At 38.5% G+C, this 22,214-nt stretch overlaps 1 protein-coding gene across 1 annotated transcript in view; it reads left to right on the top strand.

Annotated features, from left to right (window-relative positions):
• The window catches only part of FUT10 (fucosyltransferase 10), a 439,987-nt gene extending 418,045 nt beyond the window's left edge, over window positions 1–21,942 (top strand). Inside the window, exon 8 of the transcript XR_009246242.1 lies at window positions 21,832–21,942. The gene's annotated coding sequence lies outside the window, so the exon portion shown is untranslated. The remainder of the gene's footprint in view (window positions 1–21,831) is intronic.
• The last annotated feature ends 272 nt before the right edge of the window (window positions 21,943–22,214 follow it).

The following is a 22,214-nucleotide window of genomic DNA, read 5'->3' on the forward strand; positions in this document are numbered from 1 at the left end:
GAGGAAAAACATTAGGGAAATTGTCTCTTCAGCAGTCATTATCTTTTTTTTAGAACAAATTAGTCACTCTGATGAAAATTACTATTTTTAACAATACTCTAGGCAAGTTTTAGCACCTGGTATGGGGCATCCATGCTACACTAAACAGTCTAACATTGGCAAAGTCCTAAAAAGCAAATGAAATGATAACCTTTTCAGAAAATCTGCATTATTCTCTCCTATGGGGAAAGGGCCTCACAACTTTATCCAAATGTATAAATACCACCCCTCGAACACTATCAATCCAATTAGAGACACAAGATAATAAAAATTGTGTCTGCATTTCACCATGACAAAGTCTTGTTAATCAGCCGTTTTCAATGAGATTCCAAGGACTCTCTTAAAAGAAACTTAAACAAGAGGTCAGTATTTCTCAAATATTTTGGGTCCATAATTGGATGTGATCACCTTACCATTAAAGTTAATCTTTATCTTTAAAGCTGTTTCCTTGTGGAAATTGTTATGACAATAAACTTGTTTCTGGGGATTCATAATCAGCCCATCCATCAATAGCTCTAGTTTTATTTTAAAGCAAAGGAGGACTCTGAAGAGAACTCTATTATACTCTGGGGAAGATCTGGTAATTCAAACCTGTTTTTGCTAGGATTAAATTATATGACGAAATCAAGGGATATTTCAAAATACACATCATTTTTTTAAAGTTTGTTAAGGAGCAGTTAAAATTGTATACATTTTGCTATACTAGAAACCTGATGATTTAATATAGACATATCTTGAAGTAAATATATATGCAGTGAACTATTAGCCAAAGTTAAGATAATTAAAAAGTCAGCACCTCACATAGTTATCTGTTTTGTGTGCTGACACACTTACAGTCTCTTCTCTTAAAACTGTTCATTTAGGTTACGTTGTTGAACAATAAATCATCAGAACGTATTTATCTTATATAACTAAAACTGTATACCCCTTAAGTAACAATGTTCTTTATCCTGCTGTCCCCCTAGCTTGGTTAATCACTACTCCCTGTTTCTAAGAGTTTAGCAGCTTGGGTTTTAATGTAAGAAGCATACACTTTATTCTTCCATATATTGAGTGTCTATTATGTGTCAAAACTAGCCTTAATGTTGATTGCAATGTGTTTAACAGAGCAAGGAAAAATAACAAATAAAACTTTCCTCCCATAGAGTTCATTCAAGTGTGAAGACAAAGGCTTAATATTTTAGCAATTAAGTAAGTTATAATTACAAAATAATGGGTTACTGTGCAAGAGAACTGTGTAGGGCTCAAGTTGAGTTGCTTTGGAGAAAGAGGTAACATAAGTCCTCTCTCAGACAGAAACATTTAAATGAAAACTTCTAGGATTTGACCAAGAGAGATGTTGGGGAAAGAATTCCAGGGAGAGGGAACATCCACTCCAACCAAGAATGCTCAGAGACCCAAGTTTCTCCAAGAGAATCCACCTGCAGGTGAGACAATTCTTACATTGTGTTTCAAAGCTGCAAACTCCTGGGTGCATCATGGAGCTGAATCACCCTACGTGTGGGACTTACAAGGACTCCATTGATTCTGTTGGCTGGATCATGTTTGAAACTTGTACTAACTAGAGTAAAACTTAGTTAGGTCCAGTTGAGTTTGACTTTCCAATAAAAACAAATAAATAAATCTGAATTAGCTTGTATTTAGGATTATTGGTCAGTTATGTAAATCCTGTTGATAGGATCAGAAAGCCTTAGGAAATGTTTGTGGGTGACTTAAGAGGTAGGAAAGAGACATAGATTGATGGGTGCCACTCAAAAAATCTATTTGGAAACCACTTAGTCAAAAACATCAGACAGCCATCTTACTTCTTGTTCTAATAGTAACTCTTACTCTTTTTGTTTTTTTTTTTTTTGAAGATTTATTTGTTTTTATTGGAAAGGCAGATATGTGGAGAGGAGGGGCGACAGAGAGGAAGATCTTCCATCAGATGATTCACTCCCCAAGTGTCCGCAATGGCTGCAGCTGAGCCAATCTGAAGCTAGGAACCAGGAACTTCTTCCAGGTCTCCCACGTGGGTGCAGGGTCCCAAAGCTTTGGGCCATCCTCGACTACTTTCCCAGGTCACAGACAAGGAGCTGGATGGGAAGTGGAGCTGCCGGGATTAGAACCAGTACCCATATGGGATCCTAGCATGTTCAAGGCGAGCACTTGACTTTAAACACTACGCTATTGCACTAGGCCCAGTAATTCTTATTCTATAATTCTGACAGTTCTGCCATCTTCACAGATTTCATAGCATTCAGAGACTGCAACATTTACATAGGGATGTAGATATTTAGTTTAAAATCTGTGGAATTTCACTTCAAAATCTCTGTGGAAGAGATTTCTTGAGTGTATCATATATGACAATAGAATTGCCTTACTACAAATAATTTTCAGACAGTTGTAGACATCATATCTTTAACTTCATTATTCTCCCAGATAGGCAATTTCTGAAGTATGCTTCATAGAACTGCAGGTTCAAAGGATATTGAGTTAATACCTCTCAATAATATATTAATAAAAGATTTCTTAACTAAGTGTATAGAATAACACTTTTTTACTTTTGCAAAGAAATAACTTATTCTGTAACACTTCAGATCCTTCTAATAATAATGTTCATTGATAATATCAAATGTGAAGTTTCACATGTTGTAGTTCCAAACTATGAATTGTGGAATCCTTTTCCATGGATCTATAGGACCCAGTGTACTCTGGAATATTTGGAAATGCTGCCCCTCATAAAAACATTAAAGGTGAAAGTGTAGATCTCAGTTGAATGAGTAGATACCTAGAGATCACCTCATATGGGCTTTTATAAAATATGAGTACACAGTCTTGTAAGAATTTCTTGACCGAAAGATCACATTATGTAAAGAGAACGAGCACCAATAATAAGTAATAGTGGATATTGGTAACTCATTATCTTAAAACTTGCTTTACCTTTGTTATACAGATGTAAAAAGACCATAGGAAGTGATTACAAAATAGCTAAGTGATCTGTAATGCACCTGTTTTTCAATTACAGTAGAATTCAGCCTCTGTTAGAAGCTACAAGTATTAAACAAGGTCAATTATTTTTACTCTTGGTGATGTTACATGTTACAAATTCTAAAGAACACAAAGCTGGGGCCCCTAGTGGCTCCTCGCCTTGCATGCACTGTGATCCCATATGGGCGCCGGTTCTAATCCTGGCAGCTCCACTTCCCATCCAGCTCCCTGCTTGTGGCCTGGGAAAGCAGTCAAGGATGGCCCAAAGCCTTGGGACCCTGCACCTGCGTGGGAGACCTGGAAGAAGTTCCTGGCTCCTGGCTTCGGATCGGCACAGCACCGGCCATTGCGCTCACTTGTGGAGTGAATCCAAAGGCAGAAGATCTTTCTCTCTGTTGCTCCTCCTCTCTGCATATTTGGCTTTCCAATAAAAGATAAATAAATCTAAAAAAAAGAACACAAAACTAACAAATCATGCTTATTGGCCTTGAATGTTTTTCATCCAATGAAAATGAAAAAAAAAGTTAAAAAAAAGCTCAGAAGTGTAGCACTTATTCAAGAACTAATTGGCACTGATTTGTCAATCATGCTTTCTGATGGTGCCCAGACTTACTGAAAACATTTCCATTTTCAGTCAGCATGTAGAAAGTTCTGATCATTGCTCCCATGAAAAAATCCATCCAAAACTGGCAAATTTGGAGAATTGTGAGTGCAAAATCAAAAGAACTAAACTCCAGGGAGGGAAAAGACTTTCCCAGTGGAGCAGAAATTGCTGGCTGTCCTTTGGCCTCCAGGGGTAAGTTGAATTTACTCAATCTGAGTGTGAACAGAAAATTGACTTACCAAAAGAAAATGGATTCTTTGGGAGGAAAGAGAAACCATAATAGCTATTACCAGCTGTGTAGAATGAACACAACAGGTCAGAATGTAGAACAGCATCCAGCATGTAGCCAGTGTTTACTGCATGCCACTTCTATACAGGATTTCCGGTGACTATTTTCCATTAAGAAAAGGCTGGGGGCACTATCATATAGCAGATTGGGCATGCAGCCTTTTCAAGACTGCAAACCAAAAGCAAATAGAAATTATTTCAAATTGCAACCTGGTTTTGACCTGGATGTAATCCTGATGGGTAAATAAATGGTCAGTTTCTCATATGTTCTTTCCAGGAGTAGGGATAACATCAACTTTAGTTTGTGAAGTATTATTAAACATATTGTCTGCCATACAACAAAAATATAACAAGATGTGATACCAGAAAATATAGTACATATCAGGAGTAGTCAACAGAAGCGGATCCTTTGTAGATTTCCTTCAAGATTCTAACTTCAAGATTGACTTAACATTCCCCTTTCAAGATTCTAAGATGTCAGAATTAGTGGAAAGTCTTTAAAATATTGCTATAACACATGAATAAATGCTCAGGATCACAGGTCATTGGGGAAATGCAAATAAAAACTGCAGTGAAGTTTCAAGTCACGTCAGTTATAGCAGTTAGCATCTGAAAATCCAAAAACAGTAAGTGCTGGTGAGGATGTAAGAGAAGTTACCCTGTTGGTTGGAATGCAGGCTGGTACAACCATTTGGAGGACAATTTGAAGATTCCTCAGGGATCTGAAAATAAATCTACCCATGTGACCCAGCCAAACTACTCCTGGGAATTTACCCAAATGAAATTAATTCAGCATATGAGACTATAAGATGTTGGACTCTATGTTTAGTTTATGCTTGCAAAGAGGGAATCTCAACTGTACTTGATCAGTGGATATGCAACAAGGTGGAATATTCCTCATGGGGGGAGGGCGGGGGAAGGGGTGGGGTGATTCCCAGTTCCAACGAAACTGTATCACATAATACAATGTAATCAATGAATAAAAAAATTCAGCATATGAGGGCTTTATTAGCACATCCATGTTAAGTGCATTAGTACAGCAGTTTAAGTCACAATTGCTAAGACAGAAAATTAATGAATGGATGAGTGGATAAAGAAAATGTGGAATTTGAAGAAATAACACATTCTTTATGTTGTTTTTAATAAGGGCTTTCTAAGTGAGGATGGTACTGAAAGGAAAGCTGATATCCACTGGAGCAAATTAGATGCACAGGGCATGGGACTCCTTGACATCAAGTTGAAAATCTGAAGGTGAGCTGGAAAAATCATCCTTTGATCCACATAGATGACTGCTGTCAGACTCCAGTGGCCCAATTCACAATCACCAGACACCAGCAAACTCAGAGTGGTTTGTTCTCTCTGTTCCCCGTAGTCTCCAGGGACTCCATCTGCATTTATAGAGAGAAGCAGGAAAATGGCAACGCAAGCATATATATATATATATATATATATACACATATATCTATAGATAGATAGAGAGAGAGAGAGAAGGATGTCACCAGTTTATGAAAGCTTGTGTCCCATTGGTTACAGCAAGTTTTATGTATGAGAATTTGTGCCGCATACTGAAGAGACATGTTGATGGAAAACAGGCAGTTCAAGTTTACAGGAGTCCTGAGCTCTCTATTAAAAGAGAAAACACAATACACATCCTGGGAAGCATGCCTGGATCAGCTTGAATTTCCTTCACAAGGTCTAAATGAATTTTTGAAAGCTTTAAAGCAAGACATGCATATGATGAACCTGTTACTTCAGGGAGATTAATTTGATAGTAAGCAGAACAAATTGGAAAAGGAAGAGACCAGAGATGAGCAGACCACTCAGAATGCTGAAGTATAATCTGTCTTCATGTCAGGATAGAATTCCTGAATTAAAATTGTTGCAGTAAAGCAAGTGGTAGATGGGGGACTGAGCAACTGGTAGCAAACATGTATTCCTTTTTAAGTTACCATAGCTCATTTTTTTTTTTTACTGTAGAGTCCAAATCTCCAGAAATAATCCTGTAAAATGTAAGGATTGCTAAACTTTCAACAACAAAAATATTTGATGCTTAACAATAGAAAATACCATTGCAAGTCCATAAAATGAACAGGGGCCATGCCTTTAGTAAATGTTATGCAAAAAGTATTTGATGAGGAGAAATGACTTCATGCATTTAATGTTCCAATTTCTGGTGCTTTGTGTTCCAATTTCATTCTAGATTGTGTTGTACAAAGAAAAATCTTTAATAATTCATTTATTTACAACTGTGGGGTTGTGCTCGATGTGAAATTTAAAGCAGTTCTTGATCAAAATTCTCCAATATATTTGTGATTTTATTTAGTTGGGACTTTGTGATTTTGACTTGATTTAAAAAGAATCGTTCTACTTATGTGAAAGGGAGACTTACAGAGAGAGTGGGAAACACAGAGACTAAGATCTTCCATCCACTGGTTCACTCCTCAAATGGCCACAACAGCTAGAGCTGGGTCAGGCTGATGAGGCCCTTTTATTTCGGGCCCTTTCATCAAGTGGCACAAAATTTCCGACATGTTTCTTTTGCCATATCTGGACTTTGTTCATACTTGCACTAAGTAGTGATACTATTAGTGCCCTTTTGGTAGAGCACATATGAGGACTCTATGATTGAACTTCTGTGAAGTAACGCAAGTGATCTCCAGTGGATTATACATATTAGCTAGACATTGCATTTTATCATTGCTGGTACTTACCATTTTATATAATGACTGGAGAGAATAATTCATGCAGAATTTTTAACACAGTAAATGCTCAGTTGATCTTAACTGACAATCTGCTTTTCTGCATTCTCAGCATAGTTTCATTCCTTATCCAGAGCGTTATTAAAACTAGCACACCTTTTGTAGCTCCCAGTATGCATTAAAATATACTTTTTTTAAGATTCCCCACCTTCATACTATCACTAGTGTTCTGTTATTGTTACCATCATACCATTACTACGAGAAGTCTTTTGCATCCTAGAGGCTAGCTTAGACCAATAAAGGCTGAATAATTGCCATTTTCATAGTGGCTCATATATGTACTCTTTATAAAAATAAGCACATTGCCTTTGGATACATACTAGCTCTCAGATTTTGTCAGGAGGGAGGCAGACCCTATTATGCTGCTAACATCAATTATTTCACACATTATGCAGAGGGAGCACAGAAAGGGGAAGTGGAGGGAGGAAGCAGAGCTTTCCTATAGGTCACTGGATCAGCTGCTTGTTATTCCCTTCCATTGATCAGTACAGATTCATCTTTGCAGATAGGAATAATTACTCAATTCAAGAAAATAAGATTAAAAGCCCCACCAAGAGCTAGAAAGATGATAATAGAAGATTTCATTTTACCGGTCCTGGGAAATGTCCCACTCAATTGTCCTTTATTTCATTCCTCCCCCACACACACCCACCTCTGCAGTCTGCCATGTGTTCTTTCTTCCCAGAAGCCCCAAGCCTTAAATATTTCAATTCCTGGAAGCAATTCATCATGCCACATCATGCCACTGTAGCATTTACTACCAATGCTTAATACTTAAGACATTCTTTTTTCCAATTTTCTTATCAGAATGAGCAGCTCTGATAACCTTTCACCATACAGCGAGCAGAACTATACACTGAAGTGATCTCAACTCTTCAGTCAAAGTTAAGGAAGTTAAGGAAGTTAAGGAATCCATCATGTGAATTGGGACAACGGTGTTTTGAGTGCAACATCACACAAACAGACTAAATTTCACAAAATCGCTCAGTGGAAGGGAGTTTGAAAGCTCTGCTTCTGTCACTGTCATCACCTTGGTTCACACATAGATTGAAACCAAAACTTCAACCAGATGGCAGAGTGTGTGTGTATACACGTATGCGTGTGTTTTTGCTGAGTATGCTAAAAAGTCATCCTTCTTCAACCATGACAATAGCTTGGACGATTTGAATCCTTAAAGGCGCAACTACAGTCTTGTATTACACAATGATGCAGGCCACAGCAAATCACAAATGGGACAGGGCAAAGCCTAGTGACGTCACAGCTGTCCCAGATTATGTCGGGACATTCTGTGATGTCCCCATGACAGTGAAATCACATGATGACACGTTTCTCAGAATGCATCCCAGTTCTTAAGTGACAACCGATTGTTTATGAATGCAGACTTTAATATGTTTGTTTTAAAAGACTGGAAACTCAGTTCCATGTCAAAACAACAAGAAGTATGTGACTGGTGCTAATCAGAAGACACAGGTGTACAATCTGGCTTCCCCACTTCCCTAGTGAGTAACAGTAGACAAGCCAGAAGTTCTGTCTGAATCCTTTTGCGTTTAACGACCTTGACACTATGATTTTTCTACAACACTCAGAGTGTTATTCATGGGCTTCTTTCTTTCTTTTTTTTTTTTTTTAAAGATTTACTTATTTGTGTATTTATTTATTAGAAAGCCAGATATACAGAGAGGAGGAGCGACAGAGAGGAAGATCTTCCATCAGATGATTCACTCCCCAAGCGGCCGCAACGGCTGGAGCTGAGCCAATCTGAAGCCAGGAGCCAGGAGCTTCTTCCAGATCTCCCACGTGGGTGCAGGGTCCCAAAGCTTTGGGCCATCCTCGACTACTTTCCCAGACCACAGGCAGGGAGCTGGATGGGAAGCGGGGCCGCTGGCATTAGAACTGGAACCCATATGGGATCACAGTGCGTGCAAGGAGAGGACTTTAACTACTACGCTATCATGCCAGCCCCCTCATGGGCTTCTTTCAATGGCCAACACAGAAACATTTCCAAATAAACATTTTGGAAAAATTTATTGATAGAGAAGCTTAATATGTTGATGTTAGGTAACATAATCTACATGTATTAGGCTAAATAGGTTTAGATTAGCCAAAATTATACTTCTGTTGAATTACCCAGCGTTTTTTATAGTTAGCTTTTCATAGAGAGATGAAATATAATAATTTAGGTCCATATGGTTTCTCCTGAAATAACCATGGCTCGTTAGAATGAATATCTTCTATTTTGCATTGCCATCTTTCTTATTGTTTTGGCACTGACTGTGAATATTCACAATAATGACTTCAAGATATTCAGCCATCAAAAGCTAAATTATAAGGCTGGCATTATGGTCTGGGAGGTAACCCATGTGGGAGACCTGGATGAAGTTCCTGGCTCCTGGTTTTTACCTGGCTCATCCCTACACATTACAGCCATGCAGGGATTGAGCCAGAGGATGGGGCTAACTCTCTCTTTCTCTCTGCCTCTGTCTCTCTCTCCTTCACTGCGTTCTACCTGTCCCCCTCTCTCTAACACTTTCAACATAAGCAAATGTTTTAAATGAATGAATTACATAAACCATGCTAAAATACCTATTAAGAAAAGAAAGTAATTCAACATTTTAACAAGCAATCTCACAAACACATTTGTTAAGACTTATTTATATTTGTTAGAAAGACAAATATACAGACAGAAGGAGACACAGAAAGAAAGATTTTTCATTCACTGGTTCACTCCCCAGTGCTTGCAACAGACAGAGCTGAGCCAATTCAAAGCCTAGAACCAGGAGCTCCCTCAGGGTCTCCCACACAGGTGCAGCATCCCAAGGCTTTGGGCCATCCCCTACTGCTTTCCCAGGCCACAGGCAGGGAGCTGGATGGAAAGCGTAGCATCTGGGACATGAACCTGTGCCCATATGAGATCCCAGCACATGCAAGGCAAGGACTTTAGCCACTAAGCTACAGCTTTGGGCCCTCACAGGCACATTTTTAATGCCTGCAAGATTTTTTAATAAGATGCCTAAAAATAATTTTTGTGTATTTTTAAAAGACAAGTGTGAGCGCCAGGAACAAAGCACTAATAAAGAGTAATGTGTGTTTTTACAGTTGCCCGAGTAAATTGACATTCATCATCTATCCCAAATTTTCTCTGGTATGCTCTTTTGTGTTAAAGAACCCAGAGGTCTAAGAACTGAATTTCCCCAGTTCCTTTAAATACTAGAGTTCTGGATGCAAATTGGATTGTTCCAATTAGATGTTTTATATTATAATTGGAAGAATCAACCCATTGTTTGATATTGGCAGAAGTGAAATCTGCAGTTTTTGCCAGTGAGTCAATTTTTGGAGGTGAGTGGTATTACAGCTACATGTGGCATTAACTTCATCACCAACTTTGAGGTGATGGATACGTAGTTGCAAAGGTTGTAGCAATGGTTTCCAAAGATCTGAATTCCAGCTCCTCAGATAGGTATTAAGCCCAGCACATCCCTGGATGTCCTCTGAATTCTCAGGGGGTAAGATTTCCTTCAGCTGGGCCAATGAGGAGGTCTGACTGGCAGAACTCCTAGGTAGATGCTCAGTCTTGTACCCATTCTGCTAACAAATCCAACTATTCCATGATCATCCAAATCTCTGTATTTTAAATCCCTCCTAGTAGACCAGTATTCAGTCAACAGGAGTCCAGAGAAGTGACTGAGCCATGAGGTTAAGCATTAGAAACAACTTATTGTTCTAAGCTTTCCTTATTGGTCCCTGTCTATCTAATCTAATTTTTTGAAAGCTTAGAACAGACAGGAAACAGTCAGCATGGACTCACATATACCTTACTAGGTAGGACACAAAGATTAGTTACTCCTCACTAAGGTATTGAAGAGTTCTCTGCACACCCCTCCTAAAACTGTTCTGTGCCTCAATTGTTAATATACATCTTATTAGAGTTATAAGCCAGTTTGGACTATCCTAAAATTTGCCAAGTTCAGTAGAAGTTATGTTTCAATACTATAAATTGCTAAATGTAAAAATGGAAATAGACACGAGACAGCTGAATAGTACACTATAACCATTTTAAGGTGTATAACAGCCAGTGTGTATAAACTAAAATTGAAATGTCAATGAAGTAGTCACAGGATGTGGTTAAGAACTTGCATTTTCTAACATATTGGTCACTCAATACCAAGTCAATTAACTCCACAATGTGGTAAATTGTTTTCAATGTTATGTTGTGGCTTTTCATTGGAGGGGATGATATTCTGTCAGCTCTACTTTCAAACCAGGGATGGACTCCTAAGGAAACTGCTGAATTTATCTGGACAATAAGAGGCTGGACCCTATGCATGGTACATGTTCGCAATGAAGTTATCCCAGAGCCTATGAAACTTTGTCATAAAACAAAATAAAATTTAAAAAAGAAACAACTTATTGTTGAACATGGCAAAACCACTCCCTGAAGAACTGGTCTGTGCACATTTGATAATCATTTGAAAAGTTTGGGTAAGATTTCAATGTAGATTTAGACTATACATATTTTAAAATAATTTGCATTTTACCGTAGACTGCAGACTATTAAGACACTAGAAAATCCTCACAGCCACTACTTTGGACACTTGACCTCACTAATATTAGTGTTGAAGGCTTCAAGGCACAGACTAGTACCTGAAAGAGTGGTTTCTGTTGGTTTAGCCCCACAGCCTTGAGTAAATCATGAATTATCAAAAATACGTTCTAAATCTTTGGGGGTAGAGAATATACCAGTTAGTAAAATCAGAAAATAGAGGCTTATGGGTGAAAATTTGAGTTTACCTCTCTCGTGCCAAAGTATGACAGGGATGATAGCTGGGCTTTGTGGTTTTAAGGTCTCAAATCATGAAAAGTCTCATTAGGAAGTGGAGCTGGAGACTAGGAGTTTTGCTCACAACGAGAGGAGCTTCAGGTGTTGGGGAGCTTCTAGTCTGGAGTGCTGTACTATTTTATTGCTCTGTGAGGTTGACCATGCCAAAGCTTTTACTGTGCCTGGCTCTCATAATTACAGAAAATAAGCATGCTTAGCCTCGTCTCCCAGAGGTACAAACTGATGAGCATTTCTCGCTTCTACTTGTTCCCCCAAGAGCCTGACCCGTGCCTGGTCTAACCTTTATTCCCCCAGCCTTTTAAATATTTGTTGCTTGTTTTTCATACATTTAAAAAAATTTTTTAAAGTTTCTTGTGATCATACAGTTTAAATTTACATTATAGTCAAAGGCTTATGGATTGGATTAATAAAGAATTCCAAAAATGAAAAGTAAGAAAACCATACTCCAGTAGGAAAACAGACAAGAATGGTAGATAATAGTCAATGAAAAAAAACATTCAATCTTACCCATATAGTAAGTCTTAGAAGTCACAAAATCATCACATTCATAGTAGCAGATAATTCCGGTGGATTCCTTTCTTCCTCCCTCCCTCCCTCCCTTCCTTCCCTCCTTCCTCCCTCCCTCGCTTTGTTGCTTCGTTCCTTCCTTCCTTCCCTCTTTCCTTCTTTCCTTCCGACTTTAGTTCCCACATCTAAGGGAGTCATCTAACTCTCTTCTTGACTAGCACCCTAGGGAGTAGCATCTTTAGTGCCTACTTGAAGTGACTTCTGTACTCTTCTGATCAGTCACACAGCAGCAAACGCTACATTAGGTAGCACTAAGCACTAAAATATATGAGCCTTCCATTGCTTGGGACTTGCCATCCAGGAATCAACAGTGAACCCGAAGGTTTTTCTGCCTTTGTTTTTTAAAAGAAAACACAAATTTCTCTCCTTTGTCACTTGTTGGCCAAGTGTTAACTCGCTGGTTCCCTTAATGATAGAATCCTTAGGAGCGAAGGGAGAACAGCGGCAAGGGCAACGGAAAATAACAGTTGCTCCCTATGAGGTATTCCTGTGAGCTCTGGCATTCCACAGTGATCACTCCAAAGGCTTCCAGCTCCCATGAGCAGCAGATGGCGAAGCTGTCCTCTATGCTTAGAAATGAATTTTAAGATGGACTTTTGCAGACTTTGACAGCGTCACACTGGAGTAAGTCAGAACTCACTTCACAGGGTGGTCAAGTGTCTTTTCTGTCTGTGTGGAAGGCTTTGTAATCCTGGTCCACATGCACAGGACTTCTCTCTTTCACTCAAGATTCTCTTTCCAGTTGGTAATTTTGATGGTGGGCAGAGAGAAGAAGGAGAAATCTTAATTCTCTGACAAGTTGGTGACTGCACTTCATATTCACAGAAAAAAAAAATCATCCCTTTAATCCTAAATTCCACCGTCTCCCCATTGTATGCAAACAGTGTTTGTCCTAGTGTGATTGTATTTCTGTAACAAGGTACCACACACTAGGTGATTTATAAGCCATAGACATGTATTTTTTGAATGTTTGGAGAGGTCTAAGATCAATGTACTGGCACATTGATGTTTTCTAAGGACACACACTGAAGCTGTGTCCTCACATAACAGAAACGCCTCTTCCAGAGCCTTCATCCAATTCGTAGTGGAAAAGGTTAAATTTCAATATGGGTCTGGGAAGGACAGCACCTGTCAAACCATAGCAGCTTCCCAGACAGAAAATTTTGTGTTGTTATCCATACCCTAGGTCAAATTTGAAATATAATTGCATTTCATTTTAGCTGTGTTTTTTGAAACTTAAAAGAGTGAGTAGACAAATACAAAGTGCTTGGAGAGTGAGAGACCAAGGGAGGCTTAGACTTCAGCTTGGCCTCCAAGGCCAATTTTTCAGCGTGTTGATTGGTTTGGTTTGGCTTTCTAATGTCCTATCAAGGGATTCTTCCAGTATTGTATAATAAACCACTGTTGAATCACTCCAGAAATAGGAGGTGCTTTCTCTGTTTGCATCCTGTTTGCTAGAGACCAATCTTCAATGAATGAAATTTCTCATATTTCCTGGTGACAAAAGAGAGCCAAGTGTGAAGAGGAGAGGCAAGAAGGCAAGGATTCACTGTCACCTACAAGAATAACTTGGGACATGGAGGAGAAGGAGAAAACAAAGGCTGTCTTTTCTTAAAAAGATTTTTTTTTATTTTTATTGCAAACTCAGATACACAGAGAGGAGGAAAAACAGAGGGGAAGGTCTTTCATTTAATGATTCACTCCTCAAATGACCGCAGCAGCCAGAGTTGCATCAATCAGCAGCCAGGAGCCAGAAGCCAGGAGCTCTTCTGGGTCTCCCACGTGGGCGCAGGGTCCCACGGCTTTGGCCAGTCCTAGACTGCTTTCTCAGGCCACAAGCAGTGAGCTGGATGGGAAGTGGGGCTGCTAGGATCAAAACCAGCATCCATATGGGATCCCGGTGCATTCAAGGTGAGGACTTTAGTCACTAGGCCACCACTCTAGGCCCCAAAATGTGTCTTGAGAAGCAGGCACTGTGGCACCCTACTACTGAAGAGAAACAAGGGATTTGAACGGCATCATCTTTTCCAAACTTGCAATACTTAGTCTAGCAAAGGTGCTTCAGGGTTAAATGGTTTTGTAAGTCCTTCTATAATATTTGCTGTGAAAATTATTGCAAGTGGCAAACACTATGTCCTTATTGCTTCATGGTTTATATAGGCTCCCCCCTCGCTGTTACAAAGTGGAATACACTGGAAGAAATTTACATGGCAGAGCAAAGGTTGAGCATTTTGGAAACAGAGAAGGTAAAACCAATTTTTAGTAAGGGGTATGGGAATTCTCTGAGGTGAAATGTAAGTACCAGGAAATCCCAGAGACCACCATGGCAGGAAGAAACATTTCACATATGTTAAATTAAGAAATGACATTTGACATTGAATTCTCTGTCCTTAACTCACAAGCTCCTGATTTCAGTCAAATTTTTACTAATTAGAAGTTTTTTTTGGCTCAAAAACATACTCTTAAAAAAAACCCAAATGTCCACATATCACATGTCATTCCTGATTATCAAATATAAATGATAATACTGAGTTGGCTCAATTTCCCGCTCTAGATGTTACACTCAGGATTAAGTTTGAGAAAGACAACATGCATTAAAGGTACTAGAAGGATTAAACTTGCATTCAGCAAATACCCTCTGTATGTTTCATCTTTGGTTTCTCATAAGTTTTAATGATATGAAATGAAGTCAATTCTTCATACTTATCCGCGCAACTGCAATGTGACTCACATCTAAAATTAGAGGGACTTCTATGATTTCGTGATGTTGGAAATTGTGCCACTGGCAAGAACATTCAGGTCTGTTAATAGAACCTCTTTCTTGTGATAACACATTATGAACCTGCTAAGAAGTACGGGCTAGGAATTCAGAACCAGGTGTTTGGTCCTGAAAGAAAATGATGTGGGATATCTGCATGTGTCTCTGAAAGAGGACTTGACAGTCCACTTACGTCAGCAGGTGTCTGAACCCTATCGACCTGGTATGGTTGTTGGACTACGGAGTACTTGAGTATTGTTTAACAGATAGGGGAGACAAAGAATACAATATTAGAATTAACATGAGGGTGATTTGCTTTCAGAATTCCATGTCTTGGTCTACTGTTTGAGTAAAAATTAAAAAAAAAATGATTGTTAGGTTGCTGTTGTAAGTACAAAGGAATGGAGATCACAGCATGATAAAACAGATTCACACACTGTTAATGATTTATTTTTGTTTGAAAAAAGTCAATCCAAAAAATCTAAAGTTTTTGAATTATTACTTCATTATCCCTGTTTTGAGGCAGACTCCACTATCACTTACTTCTCCCTATGTCCTTTTTCAGTTAAGACCTATCTTCAAGAGATGGTGATGCTGATCTTTCCTTTCTAACACAATTTGTGACTCAGTCCCATGAATTGTGAAGTTCATGAGTTTGAGATTCTAAGAATAGAAAGAAGAATTTGGGAAATATATGGCTGTGTTCCCTGATTTGATAGAAGAAATCTAGACTTGGGTCTTCAACAAAGTCATCTGACATTACTGAGTCATTTCATAGCAAAGAGAAACTAGAGGCCACATAACCCATCTCCTACACCCCTTGCATTTAACAACCATTGTGCCCTGTGGATTTCCCTTGCTTCAATTTCCAATACATCCAGCTCATCCTCTCTAGAGATTGGTCTGCATGAGTAGATGCTGGCATTAATTGCTGGTCCTAATAAATTCAACTCAAACTTTCTGAAAGAATCCAAATCTGCTTTCAGTGTTGTCAGAGACTCCTCTTAATTCAATTGTTTTTTCTCCTATTAGTTTTCTGCTGAGTAAACATCTGTCTTCTGCTTGAAGCATTACAATGCTTAATTTTCAACATAGGCCATTCCACTGGAAGCAGCACTCCATATGTGGAGAAGTCTGTTATTTAAAAAAAAAATGTGTCAGCCTATCACTTCCACTGATAGACCAAGATTTACTTCCCAGTTAGAACAAAATGGTTCATTTCCTTACCCTGGTACTATAGACAAAAGGATCTTCTTCCTGGAGCCTGAGTACTGGATTCTCTGAAATGCAATAAGCCATTTCCATCTCTGGGGAGTTTTCCTAAGGAAATCAGTCCTCGCCTCAGTTTCTGGAAGATGGACGGTTGTTACGGGGATGGGAAAAGGGGTGTTGTCCACAGGCACTGTATGATTTCATCTCAAAAGAGCTCCTTCTGGGATTTAAACGCCTGCTAAGAATTTTATAGAGGTCGATCAGCTGGACCTAGCAGGGGAAGTGTTGGATCCCTCTGCAACAGAATGAAAGAGCATGATTTATTTAATGCTTACCGAGTAGCTCCAACATCCTTGCCTTTCCCTCTTTACATAGAAATGTAAAAATTTCAATCTTCTTGCAACTTCAAGTTCCTGCTTTCAGTCATAATTCTTGGGTGGATTTCAATGGTTTATAATTAGAGAGCCCTCCAACAAACCTTTAGCTGACCAAGTTCTGAGGTCCCACAGATGCATCCAAATGCAGTCAGACTCCAAATGTTCAGCTCTTCCTTTTTTTTCCTTGTCCATAAACAAGAGAAAATGGCTCGGACTGGCTTGAGCAGGATTCTCAGCAAGACTTATCCATTGGTGGGCATTTCAGCTGAGAGTAATGTTAGTGTGGTGGCTATTTTATAATCTCATGGAAAATCAGAATCTGTTCCTGGAGGGAGATATCACTCAGAAGACAACAGGGTCATTTTGTGCACGAGTTGGGGCTGGCAGCCCAACGCAGACAGCCAGGAGCCAACCACCTAATATACAATCTAAGGCAAGATTCTGGATTGATTTTGCATTGCAGTGAGTCAGGGTCTTGCATTCCCAAACCCCAGGCAAGCCCCAGACTCATCCATCATCATTACTGTATAAGGAGATAGGAAAATTGGACCTACATTAAGTCCATAAATGAATTCAGCCACATGTTTGCCAGTTCACAGGCAGAATATACCCTTTTACCATCAAAATCAATGTCTTCCCAAGCATTCCTGATTATTCAATGTGGTCAAGAAGTCCATCTATGACACTTTCCAAATCTAATCTTACTTTAAAATATATCATTATATCCCATGGTGGCAATTTTTGGTAGCTCTATTAATTCCCTGGAAATCTCAGGAAAAGGTACATTTTACTAATAATAAGATTTGTCATACAGGGACAAAATTTCCAGAAAAAGAAAAATGTTTTCAGCTAGCTTCTCATATGAGGCTGCTGTGATGTGAAATCATATTAAATGTAAGGTTTTTAAAAATTACTTATATATATATAAATTACTTATGGTATACAGAAAGATAGGATCATACAATGAACCCTCATGATCCACCACATAGCATAGAAAATAAAAAAATGATTCATGAATCTGAGGCTTATCTTTTCTCTCCAGGCTGCTAGAAGTACTAATCTAGCTTGATTTACATGCTTCTTATTCTAGACTATTTCTTTGCAAACTTAGCACATCTTCACCTTACATAAAAGATGCTTTGAACATACTGTGTTGTAATTTGAGTTTTCATTCCGCATTGTAATTGAAAGATTCATTTACATTGATAGCTTTAACTCCGATCCATTCATAGACAGATAGATAGATAGATAGATAGATAGATAGATAGATAGCGTTTTGTTTTGAATGAACAAGGTGTGTGTTCAATCTTAGTTGATGTCAAATTGTTAAGAGTGGCTTCACCAGTTGATGAGCAGTCAAGATACCTACCTATTTCATAAGTTGGCTTCTTTTCTATTTGCACTTTTTTTCCATTTGGTTGAGTGTAAAATGCATTCATACAGAGAGAGAGAGATGGAAAGAGAGAGAGAGTTGTCATCCACCGATTCTCTCCTCAAATGTCCGTAAAAGCTAGCATTGGGCCATGGCCTAAGTCAGGAAGCTAACTTGAGTTTTCATTTTGATTGGCAGGAATGCAAGTGCTTGAGCCATGATTTACTGCAATGGAATAAGGCTGCAATCAAAAGTCACAGTCAAGCACCAAACCCAGGTACTTCAATATGACCTATGGAGTCTTAAATGGAGTTTGAACTAAAACCCAAATCCTGTCCACTTTTTTAAATTTTCAAATTACTGTTGTCATTTTTTAGTGCCCTCCACTGAAGAGTTTTTTATCTTGTTTACCAGAACTTAGTGGCACAGTCACACTTAGCCACAAATGAGGCCTTGAATTGTAGTGCTCTAAATAGACATGTTACATTTTAGAATAAAATTGGGATTCTGTTACTAGAAAGAATGGAATACTTGAGATTTAGTAGACAGAAAGCAGCTTCAGCTTTAACAAGCAAAACGAAAAATTAGTAGATTGAGCATTAGGAAGGTGGCAGAGGAAAACCTTTATTACATCCATGCATGTGTGGTACAAATGCTACCATTGGGGGGCCATTGTGGCTTCTAGACTCTTTACAGCAATAGGTTGGGCAGCAAAATGACAATGAAAAGGCACTATCCACTCACTTGGAGATGAATCACAATAGCATCTATTGTATCAGCTCTCAGCAGATATCTTCCTGACAGTAGGACTCTCCCTGTGAAAAACCTTATGCAGACTCTCAGATAAGAATGGTGAAAGTGAGAACCTGCCCAGGTACAGTAGGAATAACAGCTGGTTGGTCTCTGCCCTGCTGTTTCATTTGTTCTCCAGGTTGAACTCTGAGTTCCACTTGGATTTGAAGGAAGCAAACATGAAATCTAATTCTCTGGATGGTCCTCTAACTTGATAACCAAGCCGAGACAAGGGTTGTGGAAACTTTTGCTCATAAACTTTGGTCCCTCTTTCTCAATATGTATTCACAAAGGATTTAGGAAGAAAATGCCTGTGAGGAGCCTCCTTTTCATATGAACCTTTTTTCCAAGACAAGAAAAATATTAACAATAGTAATTATAATTGCAATAATAAAAAATATAGATTCTGGCCTGTCACGGTGTTTCTCTGAGGTTCTTTATATGCATAAGGTAATGCATGTTACATACCTTGATTTTTTTTAAACTGGAACTAGATAGGCTACAAAATTATGTGTATGTGATTAGAAGTGCCTTCCCACTATCCTATGTTTCCCTCCATGCGGTGTTAGTCCTATGGACCATAAAGGCATATTCTAGATAATCTGCATCCAGTCGCATCTGACTTTCTACAAGTCTTTTTTTTTTTTTTTTAATTATTTATTATTTAACTTCAGTAATTACATTGTATTATGTGACACAGTTACATAGATACTTGGGTTCTCCCCACCCCTCCCCAAACCCTCCCACCATGGTGGATTCCTCCACCTTATTGCATAACCACAGCTCAAGTTCAGTTGAGATTTCCCCATTGCAAGCGTATACCAAACATAGAGTCCAGCATCTTATTGTCCAGTCAAGTTCAACGGTTTCTTAGGTATACCCTCTCTGGTCTGATGACAGAGCCAGCAGAGTATCATCCCAGTCAATTGAAAGCTCCAACATACCATCAGCAAAAATTTACATCATTATGGAATTAATTGACATAGTAATGAGTAACCAATATGTTAAAAGTAAATGCGGGTTCCCAGCCACCTTCTGTGACCACCTCACCTATACTTCAATTTTAGTTTATACACAACATATAACATTCAAAACATAACATGTTATACATAACATCATATCATCTTAAATTAAGGCAAACATGTGGTATTTAACCTTTTGGGATTGGCTCATTTCCCTCTACAAGTCTTGTAGTTAATGCTTGGATTTTACCCAAAGAGGTACATTGGCGAGAGAAGTTTGACTCTATTCCGTGTAGTCATTTTAATAGCATCAAAGGGGGTGGGGGCAGGGAGAGAAGATGTTTTCTTACAAGATTTTTATCAAAAATGTTGGAGTTGAGCTTTCATGTGTGGCTTTTCCTTTATGAGGATTAGCTGCCATGCAAATCTAAAGAAATGCTAGAGAAAAATAAGATTAGAGATGGTGTAAAACCAAGGATGGCTTTTGAGTCACACTTCTAGGAATATAGCACTCTTTGCACTTTCCAAGTTCTCTCTGTTCTACTTGGACTCTTAAAGTGAAAGGAAATCTTGTTTTCCCTTTAAAAAACTCTTGTCCCGTTTTTAAGACTAGCAGGGGAATAAAAAAACTACATATAAAACTTTGCATCAGTATTATTAAAACATATGTATCAGCACACAAACTCCACAGGCCTTGTAAAATTCCATAATGATCATAGAGAAAAATCACCAAAAATACAGACCAGAGTGTATCTGAGTGAAGAGTCTGGACTACAAGAAACTCATGATTCCTCTTGACTTTGTCATTACTCTAGCCTGTGCCTTCCATGCAGCTGTTATTTCCTACATTAATTTTAGCCTCATACTTTATGTAATTGTTTGACAAATCTGTCTCACCTTTGAAAAGGTATAAGAAACATTTTAATGTTTATCCTAATATTCTTAAGCCAAATGGAAGAAGATACCTAAATAATCTTAAAAATATCACTTATTTGACAAACACTAATGGGTTAGATAATGGTGTTGTTCTCATAGAACCATGGTAATTTATTATTTCCAAGGTAACTCAGAAAACAAAAAAGTTCATGTTGGTCTGGACCACCTCTGTGGCACTGTGAGACCATCACTTGGGACATTAGCATCTCATATCAGGGTGCACAGAATCGAGCCTTGTATCCTCCTCTAATCTAGCTATCTGCTAAGACACCTGCTAAGCTGCACATCATGGTCCAAGTACTACTAAGGGTCACTGTCTGCCAGGTGAGACTCAGAAAGAGTTCTGGATTCCTGGTTTCATCCTACTAGAGCCATGGCTGTTGTGGGCAGTAATGAAGTTAGCCAGTGGATGGAAGCTTTCTCCTTTGCTGTCTCTCTTCCTGACTCTGTCATTCTGTCTTCCAAGCAAATAAATAACAAATATTATTCAAGATGATCTACTCTTTTTCCTGAACTCATAGCTATTTGGTCAGATCCTTACTAGTAAATCTATATCACTTATTCCTGCCTTTACTCCCATCTTCCAAACTCTGTCTCCATATTTAACCAGAGATGGAAGATATCAACTTCTACATGTAACAATTTTTTTTCCTGTGCTGAAATCTAATGGATTCTCCTTATAAGAGCTCCAAATGATAGAAGAGGTGCTAAAATCAATAGACTTTATTTATCTCTTCAATCATGAGATCACTGGGGTCCCTTCTTTTTAACTTGAATAGTATCAAGCAGTTAAGCTGTCCTATTTCTTGACCTTGAAATTTGGGCTTGGATCCACACTTTACAAGTGGGAATCAGCTCAAAATCTGTTCTTGTCTGGGGGTAGTCCAAAAGTTTGCTAGTGCTCCTAGAAACAAAGTGTGTAGATAAACTAAATTAACCTTGCCTTACACTAATGCTGTTGAATTTAAATCATAGAAATTACTTTGAAAAATCACACAACTATATCAAAAGAAATTTGTGTTTGCCAAAAATATTCTTTAAAAACTGGGTGAGTTTTAGGAACATGGTAGATTAGATCTTTAGGAAATGTTTTGTGTCACATTCTTAAAGTGGATTCAACAGCCAACTTTCAACCTGTGCAGTATGGCAAGTTGTTATCAAGGACAATTCCTTAGGTGTGCCACCTTGTTGATGTCTCACAGGGCCTCGTGATCAGAAGGGCCTGTGCTCTACCACAGCCTTGAAATTTTAATGATTTTATCTTTAAACTTGGAATTTTTAAGTCTAAGGGGAGTAATTCAGCAAGAACAGGATGAGAGATGCTATGCACAATGGGTGTGTCCTGTTTTCTTTCCTAGATTTGCTACCAATGTTTGCCACAAGCACACAATTCTAACAGATAGCAATGCATGGAAGCTCACCACTTCTCAAAAAGGGTACAATGTGAACATCAATGTAAGTATTGATGACAAAAGGAAGATTCTGGAGATGTTGGATGATCCATGAACCAACATTTTTCATTAGAGACATAACTTGATTTGAATACAGGAAGAAGACAGTTCCAACTAAGGAATACTAACAGTCAAAGATTCAGATTACATGCATTTTTATTGGTGCTTCTTCTTTGTATTAACCAACAATTTATGTTGAGAATGATGATGTAGAGGGAAAATGGATGGTAAGACAACTTGAAATTCCTCTTATTTCAATTTTCCCTAATTCATCAACAAACCAAATGTAG

This window comes from Ochotona princeps, chromosome 11, assembly GCF_030435755.1.
Source record: "Ochotona princeps isolate mOchPri1 chromosome 11, mOchPri1.hap1, whole genome shotgun sequence".
Lineage (NCBI taxonomy): Eukaryota > Metazoa > Chordata > Mammalia > Lagomorpha > Ochotonidae > Ochotona > Ochotona princeps.